Here is a 17,067-nt window from a genome sequence, read left to right on the forward strand (position 1 = left end):
GGCTTTTTTCTTTTTGCTTATGTGGTGCTGAGGAATCGAACCCAGGGCCTCAGGCATGCAAGGCAAGCACTCTGCCACTGAGCTACCTTCCCAGACTGAGTAAACACTTTTGTATGTGAAAAAGATATATATTAATGCAAAAAAATTGTTGAATTTCTTGTACTAATTAATTCTGTTTTGAGAAATATATTCCTAACACGTAATTGTATAGATAGAAAAACTATATAAGGGCAACTGCCATTAAATTGGTAGAGACATTACAATAATCCATATTATACTGTATAGATATTATGGTATTGCCATTTATTTAGTTCATGAAAGTACACAGAACAGTACCCAGACCATAACAATTATTTTTGACAGTAATGGAAAGAAAGAATGGAAACAAAAATGTCAAAAATTAATAAATATATTTGTTTTATTATATTTGTTTAATATTGCCATGCATGTATATGCATGTTTATTTTTGTTAGACTTAGAGAACAATTTATGATTTTCTAATCAGACTTCACACTTCAATGCCAACCTATAATTCTCTTTAGACTCTAAGCTTCATGACAGTAACTTTCACCCTTTCTTCTCTTTCCTTTTTCTCTTCCTTCCATCCTCCTTTCCTTCTTTCCTTCCTTCTTTCTTCTCTGCCTTTCCCTCTTCTTCCCTTTTCCTCTTCTCTCTCTTTTATTTCCTTGTCAACTTTGTCTCTTTACTTATCATTGAGTATTCAGTTAAAGGCAAAGAAAACATTCAAATCAATTAAATATTTACTTAACGGATACGTTAATTTGATTAAATTATTATTTCTGGAGTGAAAAGGGAAAGATTAATGAATGAGTTGAAGTTTGAAAGAAGGCTTGATGCAAAAATAGGATTTTGATAGGTCATGGCAGTTCAAAACAGACACTAAGTGCACAGCATAAGCAGAAAGAATTCATATAAAAGTGTGCATCAGTGTAAAATCATATAGTCAGAAGGATTATCCTTCAGAGTTTTTTACATAGTGGTGAAAGCCAAATGCAGCAAGATAGTTTGGGAATAAGTAAAATGATATAAAAGACATTCTAAGGACATTCTTTGATAAGCAGTGGTGAGTCAATGTAGAACATTGTATATAAGAATAATATTAACCCAAAACAATGGTTTAGGAGAAGAAATGACATTAGAAACATGGATTTGCAATGATGAAAAGATTATGGGATAGCAGAAAGAGTTTTGAGTCTGAGGAAATGATGATCAGATGATCAGATGCAGGATAACAATGAAAATTACCTGAAGCTAGGTGGAAAAAAAAACAAGAACTTGACAAATAATAACTAATCTCTGCTTCCCCAAAGCAGCGAGTAGGTACATTTTTTAATTTGGACACAGTTAGACAGCATGGGATGCATACATTTTTCATAATATGCTGCTTCTTAAATGTCTGGTTTGTCATTAGTTTAATAAATCTATAGCAAATACAATGCCCCAGACATTTCTTCATGAACAATATAAATATTAAATCTGTTTAACGAGAAACGTACTGTGTTGTGTTTCCCTCACTGGTGAAATTAGGTAGCAGTTATACTGAATTTTCAAGTTTTAATTAAAACCTAGACAAACTCATTGCTCCCATTACTTGTCCTTGTAAAGATGCATTACTCTTTAACAAGGCATTCTTAAGGAGATATTATAAATTAGTTCCCATTTATCCTTTGGCTATTTGTTTTCCATTTTTAATAATAATGGCCAGCAACAAATGCAAGTACCTATGAATTTACCTAGCATACTGAAGTAATTGCCCTATGATTAAAAAAATTGTTAGTATATCTAACGTGATATTAAAAAAATTTACCTATTGTGTATATATACCACATTTTCTTGATCCATTCATCTACTGAGAGGCATCTGGATTGGTTCCACATCTTAGCTATAGTAAATAATGCTGCAATAAACATAGTTGGGCTGGTAGCTTTAGTGTGGTCTTGTTTGTAAACATTTGGGTAAATGCCCAAAAGTGAGATTGCTGGGTCATAGGGAATTCTATGCCTCCATCAGAAAGAATGACATTGCCCCATTTGTTAGGAAATGGAAAGGTTTGGAAAAAATTATATTAAGTGAAGTAAGCCAGGCCCAAAGAAACATAGGTCGCATGGTGTCCCTTATTTGCAATATCTAGTATATGTCTGAGTCAAGCAGAAAAGGTCAGATAAGGTGATGTTAGGGAAATGAACCCTAAGATATGTATTCAAATGTTTTTTTTCTTTCATGAGATTGTTTCTAACACATTTATAAGATTATTTCTTTGTTGCTTTGTATGTCCCTCCTCCACAGTATAACCCTCTGCTTTCACTGTATTAGATGTCGGTATAATTTGTGGAGGGGAAGGTATAATTTGTGGAGGGGAAGGGGAAAAACAAATCGTTTAAATAGGGATACAGGTGGACCCATTGCAACAATGAGATGTACAAGTCGTTATGTCAAAAACGAACTTTACAACTTTGGTGTGGGGGGGTGAGGATTGGGTGGGGGGGGGGAGGATGGGAAGGAATGGGAAGGGGAAACAAAGGAGGAGGCTACAATACTTGATAAGAAATGTACTCATTATCTTGTCCATGTAATTGTAAACCGTCTGTACAGTATTTTCACAATAAAAATAAAATAAAATACAATAAAAAAGATAATAAAAATTCTGTAAACAAAAATATTTACCTAAATTACACTTACAGTTGAGATACATTGTTTATAAACCTTAAAAATAAAGTTAATATTTACATATATATGTGTATTTACACTTGATCAGTCCATGTACATATAATTTAGATAATTTAAATTAAAATACTCTTTGACTTTAGTCTTCTCAGTCTGTGATGACTTTTATAAAGCTGATATGTCTCTGATTCAGTAAAACAATTTTACTCTGAAACTTTCTCAGTTGAATATCAAAGTTACAACAAATAATTTGTTTAATTGTGATAAGCAAAATAAATGTGTATATAATATTGAATATCTGTCTGTTAAGTTTTGTTACAATTTACCATAGCTTGACTAATTTAAGATAAAGATGAATTGTATTTGATGCAGTGAATGATATAGATTGTATCTAGATACTCAGCATATCAACAACTTGCAAAAAAACCAGAAACAAATGGCAATGTGACAATAGTTTCTCAGGCGAATTTTTTCAGTTATGAAAAGCAGATTTTGAAATTGTAAATATTTTAAATGTTTTATTAAGGCATGTAATAAACTATTTCTTGAAACCTATTGGAGAGAATGAAATTGAAAGCTATAATGGCAAAGCATGTTATCCTGATTGTAAAATAAATAACATCGATGTTTTTGTACCTTTAATAATCTTTGTAACTGCAATAAAACCACTAAATTTATATATTCAGGTCTGATTAAAATAATATTTCATGAAAACTACACTTTCATAGTTTTTAATGTACACATTTTCTAATCTGCTCATCAAATGTATTGAAACTATTAGATGTTGGTAAGTAGTCACATAAATAAAATTTTCTTTAATTGCTTCTAAAAATAATCTTCAAAGAGAAAATTTTCAAAATGGGGTAAGCAGACTCTTATAATACAGAGAAGAAAATGTTATCTCCTTTACTACTCATGATTGTCCCCAAGGTTCTTTTAGTTTATTTCCTGTTACTGTTTTCCTCTTTGATTCATCTTATTAATTTATTTTCAGTTGTCTTTTTATTATAATTTAGTCAGTAGTACTGAAGAATATGTCATTTCTCCATCTTGTCTTTTCTATCAGTCCTTTTGGTCAGAGATGTAGTTTTGTTTTCCTCAATGTGCTGTTTTGTTTCTTCAGTGTTGCACAGATTTGTTTCTGTTATCTGGGTAGGGAAGCAATGTGGTATTACATCCACCCTCATTCCACCCATAGTACTTAAAAATGGAATACACAGAATGAAGAGAGTGGAAAGAAATAGCACGTTACTTAAATCATCAATATGAAAATAGCTGCTATATAAATAGAGAGAAATACTGTACCTACACTGAGAAAATGTCAATATAAAGGTGAGTAGAAGGTGAACAACCAAGGAATTAAATATGGTCATGAGAAGGCAATGCAGTGTCCCTTTGAGAACTTTGGAGTTAGAAATGCAATGAGATCAGATTCTTCTTTTATTATCTGTCTCATAGCTATTAAGACCTATAACTTTTATAGTAGAAGAATGCACAGGGTGTATAAGGAACCAAAAGATCGTTGGAGTGGAACTGTGTAGGGTGGTTCTGAAGATTCTTCAATGAGAAAGATTTCTTAGTTGAAAAAGAAATGCACATTTCTGACAGAGATGCCATTATAAACAAAAATATGAAAGAGAAAGCAAGTATATTTTAGAATAAAGTCACATGGTTTTATGAGAATCCTTAAAAATTTGGAGGTAAGTTTTAGACAGTATGTGAGAGTCAGTCTAAGGAGGTTTTTTATGATCAGTACTTACATAAGTGATCATGCCATCAATTGGTTTCCATGCCCTGCCATGCCTTTGTTTTCTCTGTGACACTTGCTACCTTCTCACATAATGGGCTATTTTGTTTCTTGTCTCCTCTCCTAGACAGAAGTTTCAAAAGGACATACACCTATAAGTGATCTATAAGTCTTATACTGGAAGTACAGATTTAAGAATGACTTACATTTCTGTGTCCTGGAAACTTTATGATAAATACCATTTACGAGGAAGTGCTTATAAAGTAAGAAGATTTCAAAGAAAGTTGGAATGGATGCAGGATGCCTTTAGGATTGGGGCAATGAAAGCCATAAGATCCATCAAGGGAGAATGGGAGTAAGTTATGAGGAAATCAAATGATTGGATCAATGATATAATCACCAAACATAAAAGCAGGAGAACATTTTAGTAATGTAAGTAGTAAAACATGTTCTCTTAATTTGGCAACTCAGTCAGCATAAAAGTAGAATCTTCTAAAATGCCAGGGAGCAAAGGAAAAGTTCAGAAGGCCAAGGAGTAAATGAGAGTTGAGGTGGCTGAGGATATAAGATTGAGCTGTTCATAGAATAGGAACTCTTTTTAATTTACTACTTGGAGGGTCATTTACAAATAAATTTGTCAATATATCATCACTCCCTGATGTACTTTGACTTTAAAAAGGGTTCTTAGAAAGGTGATACATTAATTTGAAAGGCAAAAAAGTCTTACAATAGCAAACTCAAGTCAATAGAATATAACACCAATACATATAAATTCAGACATGTCTAATATTAACTAATGCCCCTTGCCCTTTCTGGCCCCAATAACTCCATTGCTTTTCTGTGCCTCCCTTTCTGCACACACACTCAACGGTGTAATTCACAGAAACAGCAGTGATTTAGTAGGGAGTCCAAGAGCCAACAGGTAATCAGCCAAGCTTTGCAAATGATTTTGCTGTTTGACTTTTAGGCCACGTCTGTAGCATGACTAAGTTGGTCCTGGATTGTTTGATTTATTCTTCTTTTTTTCCCTTTGATATATTAATAGAATGATCAATAAAATCTTGGCAATGATCAGAATTGTCCATTAAAGCCGCCTGGTAGAATGAATCATGCATAGATTTGCCTTTTTTTGATAAACAAATAGACCTGACCTTGGTTGTACAAATGTGACATATGAATGAATCATATGGCTTTTACTATATTTGCAATATCTACATTTCAAATAATAGAAAAGAATATTTATACTTCATAATCTTTCTGAAAAATAATGTAAAACTTATTAACTATTGAGTATAAAATATACTTAAACAACACTCACACAGGTGGCTCTCTACCCTAGGTGCTTCAGACATTTATTTGACAAATTATTTAGGTAACAGCTGGGCAAGAGATAATCAAGAATTTTAGGACTTTTTTAGCTCTTTTTCAAATATGTAATAGCATATTTGTTTTGAACACTTATTTCTGAGTGTTTTAAAATTCAAACCATACTAACTCATGAGTGTAGATGGAGATGCACATATTAAGAAGGTAAAGAAACTTAAAATGGTTTGTAAGAAAAATACACCTTTCCACCCCCCAAATGGAACTATTTGTCATTTTTATGAACTGAAGAAATTGAATGTGATACTTATGATTGAGAATTTACGTGAGAATCTACCAAATTAATTTAGGTAATAACTACCCACATTGAAGAGATATCAAATTACCTTAATGGTTCCTATTTTCAGAGTGCATGCTGTTGATGACAATTCTAGTAAAATCAGTATATCAGCTTTTATGACCAGCAGAGAATGGGAAGTTTTCCCAGTCTTATGTCTGTAACCATGTGACTATTATCCTAAAAGTCATCCAAAAGGAATCAAAGACTCAGGTGGCACCCAGAGTCATTTACTTTGGGACTTCCTTATTTGTGAAGTTGACCGTATACTGGGAACAACTTGATCCCACTACAACTGAAATGTTTGGTGACAAGACAAACTTTATACTTAAACATAAAGAGCAAAAGACAATGATCGCCCAGGACATACGGTGAAGTCGTTCCGTGTGGCTCAGGAAAGCTGTCTGGGGTGGCAGGTAGAATTCACCGGTGCAGAAAAGAGATCCTGGAAAGTAGTCTACCTGTGTTTTAGAACCTGGGGAAAAAATGATGTGCCAGACTAAAGTGGTGTAAAACATGATGTTTCAGTATAAAGCCGACCTGAAAAGAGCATGGGCTCTGGCTAGTTCCTCCATACTCAGAATGTCTTGTTCCTAGTACATCCCACAGCTACCCTTGAGATCTAAAAAAAGAGACCAGAGAGTGGTGGGATGATCCAAGGCCAACCAAAGAACTGTCCTGCAGTGCTGTCCACTTGATGGTAAATCTGAAAGATATGGAACTTTAGGGAATTTTTCAAGACAGGAAAACTCTCAAGTGATGTTAATATATATATATATATATATATATATATATATATATATATATATATGTAGAAACTCTTTTTCATTTTCTCTTCAAAGACCAACTTCAGGATCCTAAGATCTCCCCAGGATAAAAACTCTTGTGGTAGAGAAATAAGATTTGTTCTACGTGTTTACTCTCTCTCTCTCTCTCTCTCTCTCTCTCTCTCTCTCTCTCTCTCTCTCTATATATATATATATATATATATATATATATATATATATATATATATATAATTTAACTCCTTACTGGATTTTCTAAAAAAGTATAATCAAGCTGAAAAAAAACATGCAAAGCTCTTTTGTTTTTAATTTTATGCTTAGATTCTTTGTTAATAGATGTCAGGACTGCTTAAATTTTAAATTATCTTAATCTCTTTATAACTGCATTTTCATATAACTAGAAAATAATGTGATCTGGAAAGAAACTTGGCAAGAGATAGAAGAAATAGCTTTAGAAATATGTTTTTTTCCCTTGCTATTCAAGGCTCATGCTGGCTTTGAATTCATGGTCCTCATGCTTTGGCCTCCTTAGTGCTGGGATTACAGAAGTGTGCCACCAAAATTAGCAGAAATCTTTTTGTGGCAAGCTATCTGTAAAGCACAGGCAGTGTTACTTATCATTGCTGAGTTTTGAGTTCTATAATTGCAAAAAGGGAACCTACATGAGTGATTTAGAAATTAAGTTGCATCCATTATAATTAAGTTGCATCCATCCTAATGTATTGGCATGACAAAAACTTGCAATAATTTTTTGCCTTCTTATTTGCACGTATTTTCCCTGTTTTAATTCTTTTACCTCCTTCATATTTACCAGCTAATTTCCTTCTTTTGCCACTTGCTTCTCATGCAAATATACTAACGAATTTCCTATTATAAATGTCAGAACAGACTCCAATGAGTTTAAGACCTGTAACCCCAGAGTGCTAAGCGTATTAAACACTTAAACAAGATCAGCCCTAATATCAGAACAAATAAATGGACTGCTCTATGGGCTCTTTTTGTTTGTTTGCTTTTCTGAAGCAGGTGAACTAATAATACATTTTTTTCAACATTACCCTGAGGTATAAAGCTTTACATATATAAGATGCTTTGCAAATGTTAATTAATGTTAATAACAACCATATGGCTAAACTCATTTATGCTTGGATTCAGCTTTGCAAAGGTTCCTAATATTTATTCATAAACTATAACCATCAAGTTGTCTAGCCTACTCTGATACACAGCAAAGGTAGGCAAAGGGAATCCTGGGACTGGCCTAGACTTCATTATTACCTGGACTCAGGTGTGTTACTTGGCTTCTTGCCATACTTCATTTGGGCACTGGTTTTGTTTTTCACTGGTAAAAATTACTTGCACCACATACCTGAAGATTAAATGAACAGTGATGACTATATGCTAAGTGTTCATTGACTATTAGCTGGGTGTGGTTGGGGTACTTTGGCTGTAGACAAGCATTTCTAGTGTAAACTGAAGTTGTTGTGTGCTTCATAAGTGTAAGGGCCTTTAGCAACATGATAGGAATCTTTCCATTAAGAATTTGTATTTAATACCTACCGATTACAACCCAGCCATTGTTTAAAATACATAATTGTAGCTTTGTCTTCTGGCAATAACATTTTGTCCTCATTTGATTAAATCTAGAGTTTAAATTTTTTATTTGCTCTGCTGGCTGATTTCATCTTAAGATGTGCCAAGACAATTACTCCTTTCCTCATCGATGATGAGCTGTTGTTTATATCCATTCATTTCGAAACAGAACAATTATTTTAGGGAAGGACAACCTGAAGCTGCCATCATAGGAGAAGAAAGGAAGGAAGGAAGAGCTTGCTTTATACATTTATTTTATAAATTTATGTTATAAATTGCCTTTGTTTAAGTGGCTACTGAAAGAAAAGAGAGAAAATATTATTAGCCTGGCTTGGAGTTTGATTTTCATTCTCTCAGTTACTTGGTGCTTTGAGTCTTGTTTCCTTGTGTTTATTTCACTTTGTGAGGTGATTCCATTAGTACTGATTCTGCTTATTTCTGGTTCCCATTTTATAGCTGTGTAAAGTAGTCAAGTTCCTGAGTTGTCTTGGGGAAATAAGACCTGGTGTAATATGATGATAGATGGTATGAACTTAAAAGGATGGTGTTGATTGGCCACAGCCTCTTAGGAGAATTATTCCTAGTGCTTTGTTGGGTTTTTGGTCATATAGCTGTTGAGGGACTGTAATTCGTGATAAAGAATGAGAATAAGGTAAAGCATGTGAAGACAGAGAAGAGAAACAAAGTGAGGAAAGATCAGAAATTATAAAACATCTAACAGATGAAGGAAGATCAAACAGTAATATAACTAGAGGATCTCAACCAAGAATTGGAGGAGTCAAAGGTGAATTCCTAATTCTCAATTTAGAGAAATACATTAGATGTTTCTAAGAGAGATGAGGCCATTGCTCGCATTGTCTGTCTTATTGCCTATTGTTCATAGTATCACCAGCCAGAGGCAGATCTTCTTTTTTTGTATGTTTTTATTGTAAACATACTGTACAGGGGGGTTACAATTACATGAGCAAGGTAATGAGCAAGTTTCCTATAGTGCATTGTTACAGAGGCAGGTGGTCTCATCATACCCTTATGGCCAGCTAGATTTTTTTGTGATAGTCAGTCATACCAAAATGTCTCTTTCATCTGAATAGAGCATTAAAGCAAAAACTGAGATAATGGAGTCAATACTTAGATTTCTGAGAAGCAATCAATGAACTTGAGTATTGATTGTATTTGAACATGAAAGAGAAGAGGAAATGTAATTGAGAGTAAGATGTGAATGGTGCTAATGGAAGTAAGTGGTAGGAAAGATTGGATGGATCTCAAGATCGAGTCAGCTGCAACTTGATCCACAAAAGTAATTGGTCAAGGTGATTATAAGTCCATGGCTACAAGCAGCAGCAGCGTGGTAAGTAATCCAAAAAGGCGTTGCATAATTCACAAAGCATCATCTATGTGCAAGGCACAGAGCACCTAACATAAAGCTTAGTGTCAAATGGATTTTATTACAGAGTTTTTTTCTTCATTGCAATTTCATTTTTATATTGTATTCATAGCATATAAAAGCTAATATGAGTCTTTGTACAGGATTATTTAAAATATTCATGTCATCTCCCATCATGGTTTATATTATAAGCAAATTATAATATACTTGTGTGAAACATACTGAAATGCATTGTAAATTACTTTGAGAGTGTTCAAAAAGTAAGTGAATAGCACTTGAAGTATTGAAGCATATTTGCATTAGAATTGTGGAACAAGAACTTTATGCCACATTTGCTTTATGGTAAGAAGCTATGAGACTATTCCTCACATTTATCTCTATTGAAAAAATTTGATTATGGCTTGTTTTATATCTGGAAAAAAAGTAAAAGAGAAAGAAAAGAAAGAAGAAAGAGGGAAAGAGTACAACATTAAAAGCTTTTATGGAAAGATAACAGGGCCTATGCGAATCAATAAAAATTCACAAGTGTCCATATGATGCTCACCACTAGGAAAAGATTTGTCCTTATCTTATTGTAGTTTCTCCATGTATTTCTCACTGACCAAGCCTGCTGCTAGCCAGCATGATCCTTTCAAGTTGTCTGTACTCTTTGTTCCATAGCTCTGAAATATCTTCTTTCTGCTCACTTATAAGATTGAAGTTTTTACAAAGGCATCTAAAGTCCTTGTATGATCTAGACCGACTAACTGCTACATTTCTGTCTCCTTATCCTCTCTTTCTCCCATGTTAATATTCCCCCTGATAGCCATTGGCCTCCTTCCTTTTTCTAATCTGCCTCATGTTATTGAGATACAGTGCTTCAATTAATAAATAGACAAAGGAGCCAAATAATGACATTTCCAGAAGAAGTATGAGTAGTCAATAAACAATGAAGAAATGCTCAACATCTCTGACCACATAGAAAAATGCAAGTTAGAACAACCATGACCTTCCATCTCACTCCGGTAAGAATGACTATCATCAAGAATAAGAACAACCACAAATCCTGCTGGAGATGTGGGGGAAAAGATTCCCCGTTATACTGTTGGTGGGAATGAAAACTGGGGCAAGAAGTGTGGGAGGAAATTTGGAGATTTCTCAAAAAACTACATGTAGAACCACCCTATGATCCAGCCATACCACTCTCAGATATTTATACAAATGTAGAAAAGTTATTACAAGTCAGAGTATAATAAAGACACTTGCACATCCATATTCACTGGACTATTCATTATAATGAGTCACGTGAACAGCTTCGATGCCCTACGGTGGACGGATCGATCAAGCAAATCTGGCACAAATATACAATGTAATTTCACCCATTCATCAGGAAGAGTAATATTATGTAATTCACACAAAAAATGGATGGGCCTGGAAAAATTTTGTTAAGTGAAGTAACTCAGGTTTAGAGGCACAAAGGGAACATGCTTTCCCTCATGTGTAGAAGCTGGATATAACTTATAAACATCTATGAAAACATATACAGGTCATGTACTTATACACAAAACTATATCTACAGAAGTATGGTATACACAGGCAAGGATTACAGTGGTGTAACTCTTTAAACAACTTAAAAGTTTATCACAATTAACACCAGGAAGTTGGAATGTGTGTTGTCAGATGGGGATGGTCTTAGGGAGGAGAAAGATAAATGGAGAAAGGGTGGGTGAAAATGGTTGTAATATTCAACAATGTCAAAGTATATGAAAATAGAACCAGGTAACTTGGGAGCATGCACAGGATTAGGAGATAAGGAGGAGAGACGTTGATTAAGATGCATTGTACTCACAAACTGACTCAGTGAATTGTATAAGTACTTAGAGGTAACTGAAACTTATAGGTAAATAAGAAACAGGGCTTTTTCACTGCTTAGCACTCCTTGGAAAAGCATATGTTTCTCTTCTAGAGATTCATAAGGCTATTACCTTTCTCTTTGGTAAGCTATGGTTAAGTGTTATTTTCTCAATGAACACAAGCTTGATGAGCTGTTTTACATCATAGTCATCTGCAACCTTGCTTGACTCATCTGCTTTCTCAATATCCTTTCTTCTGCTTGGCATTTCTATAACACTGCTATGCTGAATATAACATATTTACTATGAGTATTGCTTACCGTGTAAACCCAGGCACACGTGTCACCTGTGTGAGAATTGCTACCTGCTTTATTCATTCTCATAGCTGCAATTCCTAGAACATGGCCTGCCCTATAGAAAGAGTTCAGTAATGATTTCCTGAATTAAATTAGTAAGTACAGAAATCTGCCTTGCTAAACTTGTGCTTATTTTTTTCTCAAAGTAACAGGTCAATGGAGCTCCTATGTATGAGTTTTACTGTGGAAGCTTTTGGAAAGTTTCTGAAGTGGGACACCCATTTTGCCTTTATCCTACATGTTTTTCTGAAAAGCAGAAATATTGCCTAATTTTTTGATAGTTACTCTGTCAATTTCCTCAAACTGAACGTATTCTAGTTATCAATGACTACGATTCTTTCTTTGTTCACTCTTTATATTCATTTGCTCAATCAATTGACTGATTTTACTTCTGAAGTACTTCTCTCGTATTTTCCTATCTTTCCTTCTACTTTTCCACCATCTGAGTTGCCCTTGCACGTCACTATAATGTCTTTCCTTCTCTAGAATAGACATTTGTGTTAGGTCACTCTGTCTTTCATACTTACCCACTCTGACTATAGAACGAAGTACTTACCAAAGAACCGAAGACCCTGTGAAATCTGTTTCTTCTATACCTTTAAATGAGTAATCATTTTAGTGTGGCCCATGTATTCAGTTCTCAGCTATGTGGGATTAGGTCAGTCAATAGGCTAGTGAATTTTCACGCCATTTGACTTTGAAAGTGAAACCTTTTAATTGAAGATACATCTGTCACTGTATTACTGATAGGAATTAATCAGGGTAGCCGGGTGCCGGCGACTCACGCCTGTAATCCGAGCTACTCAGGAGTTTGAGATATGAGGATCACAGTTCAAAGCCAGACCCTGGAGGAAAGTCCGTGAGACTCTTATCTCCAAGAAACCACTAGAAAATCGGAAGTGGTGCTGTGGCTGAAGAGCGCTCTTTGAGCTGAAGAGCACAGGGACAGCGCCCAGGCCCAGAGTTCAAGCCCCACGACCGACAAAAAAAAAAGAAGTTAATGAGAGTATGTAGATAATGCGAGGTGGCCTATGCTCCTGGTTAACACAATAAAAAACCAAAAAAAAAAAAACAACAACAACAACAACAACAACAAAACCCCCATGATCTTCAAGTTCCAGGGACACTGGAGAGGCCCTGAGGCTGTCAGCATTTTGGTAAGGGCAAATTTGTTCCAAAATGTTAAAATGCTATTCACAATTTAACACCAAAGCCATTGAAATGACGGTGTATGTCACATTGTGGTATCTACTAGGCTTTGTGTTCTTTACTGCACTCGTACAACAATGAAAAAAGACAAGTATCTCTTCAAAACATATATGAGCTAGAAATAACCGTTATACATTAAGGTCAGTGTGGTGGTGTGCATGGGTAATCCCAGCTCCTGAGGAGACAGAATTTGGGAGGATTCTTTTAAATTCCAACCTAGGCAAAAAGTTAGTGAGACTTTCGTGATGTCAACAACAACAACAACAAATCTGGGGTGGTGTTTGGTGGTGCATATCTGTAATTCCAGCTACACGGAAGGCATAAATGGGAGGATTGTAGTACCAAGTGAACATGGTGACTCTTTGGAAAAGTAACTAAAGCAAAGCAAAAAAAAAAAAAAAAGGCTGGGGTATAACAGAGTAATTATAGGGCAAGCTTGAGGGCTTGAGTTTAAATGCCAGAAATAGAAAAAAAAAGATCAATTAAAATTTGAGTCCTAAGTGTTTGTTATTTCTTCCTCTTCTTTTTTTCTTTATTGGTCAGTTGGAGGGCTTGAACTCTGGGCCTGGGCGCTGTCTGTCAGCTTCTCAGCTCAAGGCTAGCGCTCTACCACTTGAGCCACAGCTCCACTTTCAGTTTGCTGGTGGCTAAATGGATGTAAGAGTCTCACTGTCTTTCCTGCCTGGGCTGGCTTTGAACCTTGATCCTCAGATCTCAGCCTTCGGAGAAGCTAGGATTACAGGCGTGAGACCTGTGCTTGGCTTTAGTGCTTATCCTTTTAACATTTTGTGACACAGAGTGAGGATGAGAATGGGCTTCCAGGAATGCAAGTGGGCACTAGTTTAGTTGTGAGCTGGATTAGCACATTTCTCATGAAACATTATTTAAATAACGACTGATGGATAAAATATATTTATTTGAAGTGGATAGTCAGCAGCTATTTTCCTCCAAAAAGTTAATGAATGAAATAAGAATAACATTTTATAGAAAATATGCAAGACATTTTAAGGACCAATTATACATTAAGAATCTCAAATTAAAGACTTTTAGAAATTGTGTATCTTGCATAATGATTTTTGACAGTTCCTGAATATCACAAGTTTTGAAAATGAGATTGGTAATTTTAATAACTTTAAATTTTTTGTTGTTGTTGGTCATGGGGCTTGAACTCAGGGCCTGACGATATTCTTAAGCTCTTTTGCTCAAGACGAATATTCTTCTACTTGAGCCACAGCTACACTTCTGGTTTTTCAGTGGTTAGTTAGAGATAAGAATCTCACAGAGACTTTTCTGCCCCCAGCTGGCTTTGAACCACTATTCTCAGAGCTCAGCCTTCTGAGTAGCTAGGATTATAGGCATGAGCCACCAGTGCCTGGCAGCTTTAATTTTTTTAATAGTGAACAATATAACTTCCAAAAGCTAAATGTGGATAGCTCAGTAAATCAATGTTTTCTTTCTTTCTGCTTTCTTTCTTTTCTTCTTTCTTTCTATTCTGCCCTTCCTTCCATCCTTCCTTTCTTCCTTTCTTCCTTCTTTCCTTCCTTCCTTCCTCCCTCCCTCTCTCCCTCGCTCCCTCCCTCCCTCCTTCTCTCTTTCTTCCTTTCTTTCTCTCTTTCTTCCTTTCTTTCTTTCTTTTCTTTCTTTCTTTCTTTCTTTCTTTCTTTCTTTCTTTCTTTCTTTCTTTCTTTCTTTCTTTCTTTCTTTCTTTCTTTCTTTCTTTCTTTCTTTCTTTCTTTCTTTTTCTTTCCCAGACATTGTAAAATCATGAATTAATAAAGAATTCATTCGAAGTGCAATGTCATGGATTTTAATGTAGAAATAAAAAACGTTTCTCTAATTTTAGAATCCACATTGTAATTAACCTTTAAAAACCTACAACTTACTGAGTAGTATTATCTAATATCAACTAAGATACATAATTACCTAGAGAGGCTGTTAACACTCTTCTCTCTTTTCCAAGTATGTATTTGTACAAGCTCAAGATTCTTTCACAGTCTTCTACCAGAAAACATATTTTAACTGAAAGAAACTGCACAAAGAAAGAAAATCAGATTTCATTCTTTGAAAGGAGATATAAGGAAATGTGCTGAAGGGAATTCAGATTATAAGAAACAGATTCTGATCTTAATGAAAGGTCCACATTGCTGGTAAATGAATTAATTATTTGGAAAGCAAATGTGGTTAGATTGTGATGGATTATTAAGATGATATGAAACATTTTAGTTTAATTTGTTAGGCATAAGGGTTTGGGTTGTGAGTAGTCACTTCAGCACCAGTGGAAAAAGTTAACGTTGGCATTAATGGTTTGCAGCATGGCTAATTCAATGTGGCTGGAATTGAAAGAAAGAAAACCAGCTTAAGATCTGTGAACTCATTCTATTCTATAGTGGCAAATATTTGTGATTGGTGTTATGAGAGAGGGCAAATGAAAGAGAATGAAAAGTAACTTCATTTTATTTACTGATGGATATTGGGGGAATTAGAGATATTTGTGTAATTGTATGCACATTTTTAAAAATAATTTTCCTTTCCAAGCATTCCTCTATGTAGAAAACATTTTCCTGTTAATATGTGAACCATATTGAGTTATAATTCTTATTGAATACCTACTAATCATAATTATTATCTTTCAATATATTTTGGGCTAGGTGTGCTAGTAGACACCTAATGCCAGAAATTTGGAAGTTGAAGTTTAAGACAGATGCTGACCAATTTGAGATTAGTCTTTGTATTAAAAGCTTTTAGGATCATTTACATGTATCTATGATCCAAATCAATGCAGATACTTATGCTTAATAAACGTTTATTAAGTGCATGGTCACTTTTATAATTAAGTACATAGTGATGTTGTGTGATTAATATTTCTTTTTAAGAATAATGGTTCATTCACATCTAGGTTTCAGAAATATGCAGATAAATGTCATTTGATAATTTAAAAATTGTTGGCCTAAATTTTTATTTTCCATTTTTGACAAATTAGTAAATTCAAAAGACAAAATTATGAAAAAGTTCAGTATTCTTTGTTCATGTTTATGTTACCCAATTGTATAGCATGTACTTCTAGCAAGTATGGTGCTATGAGTCAACCTGAGAAACTCTTTTTTTTTTTTTTTTGTTGGTTGTGGGGCTTGAATTCTGGGCCTGGGTGCTGTCCCTCAGCTCTTCAGCTCAAGGCGATTGCTCTACCGTTTGAGCTACAATGCCACTTCCGTTTTTCTAGTGGTTTTTACTGGAGATAAGAGTCTCACAGACTTTCCTGCCCCGGACTAGCTTTGAACCATGATCCTCAGATCTCAGCCTCCTGAGTAGCTAGGATTACAGGCATGAGCCACTGGTGCCCGGCTCTGAGAAAACTTTGGCAAAAATTAATGTAAACCAATTGTAAGTCCTATGTGTGACATCTATCTATCTATCTATATATATCATATTAAAAAAAGATATAAACCTGAATTTGTATTACACTAGGAACTAATACATACTAATAAGTGATATTCACAATATATTAGTTAATATATTAGCTAATATATTAGTTAATATACAATTAATTGGTTTTAATGAATAAGTTAACTAATATTTTAAATTAATTGATTAATTATTTTTATTTTAAAGGTGATGAATAGGGGGATTTACTCATTTGCTTCTGTTTACCAGTAATATCTCCTTAATATTAATTTTATTTTGAAAATAACACTTTGAAGGAGATGTTACTATAATCTTTTCTTTTCACATGAAGAAACTGAAGCACAAGATTTTACCTTGCTCAATGAGGCATACATGCATTACATAACTGTGTAACAGAGTCTGAATTTGTCTCAGGCAGTC

General features: G+C 34.5%; 1 protein-coding gene and 1 long non-coding RNA gene across 3 annotated transcripts in view; one reads left to right on the forward strand and one right to left on the reverse strand.

Moving 5' to 3' along the window:
• The window catches only part of LOC138820738 (uncharacterized), a 160,538-nt gene that overhangs the window by 60,550 nt on the left and 82,921 nt on the right, over window positions 1-17,067 (forward strand). The window lies entirely within an intron of this gene.
• On the reverse strand, window positions 3,633-15,264 carry LOC138820846 (uncharacterized). Its single transcript, XR_011370000.1, has 4 exons — window positions 15,169-15,264; window positions 6,463-6,567; window positions 4,446-4,555; window positions 3,633-3,833 (listed from the first exon to the last, which is right to left on the reverse strand). It is a non-coding gene; the product is annotated as an uncharacterized lncRNA (long non-coding RNA).

Source organism: Dipodomys merriami, unplaced genomic scaffold, assembly GCF_024711535.1.
Source record: "Dipodomys merriami isolate MVZ:Mamm:240054 unplaced genomic scaffold, mDipMer1.0.p SCAF_9, whole genome shotgun sequence".
NCBI lineage: Eukaryota > Metazoa > Chordata > Mammalia > Rodentia > Heteromyidae > Dipodomys > Dipodomys merriami.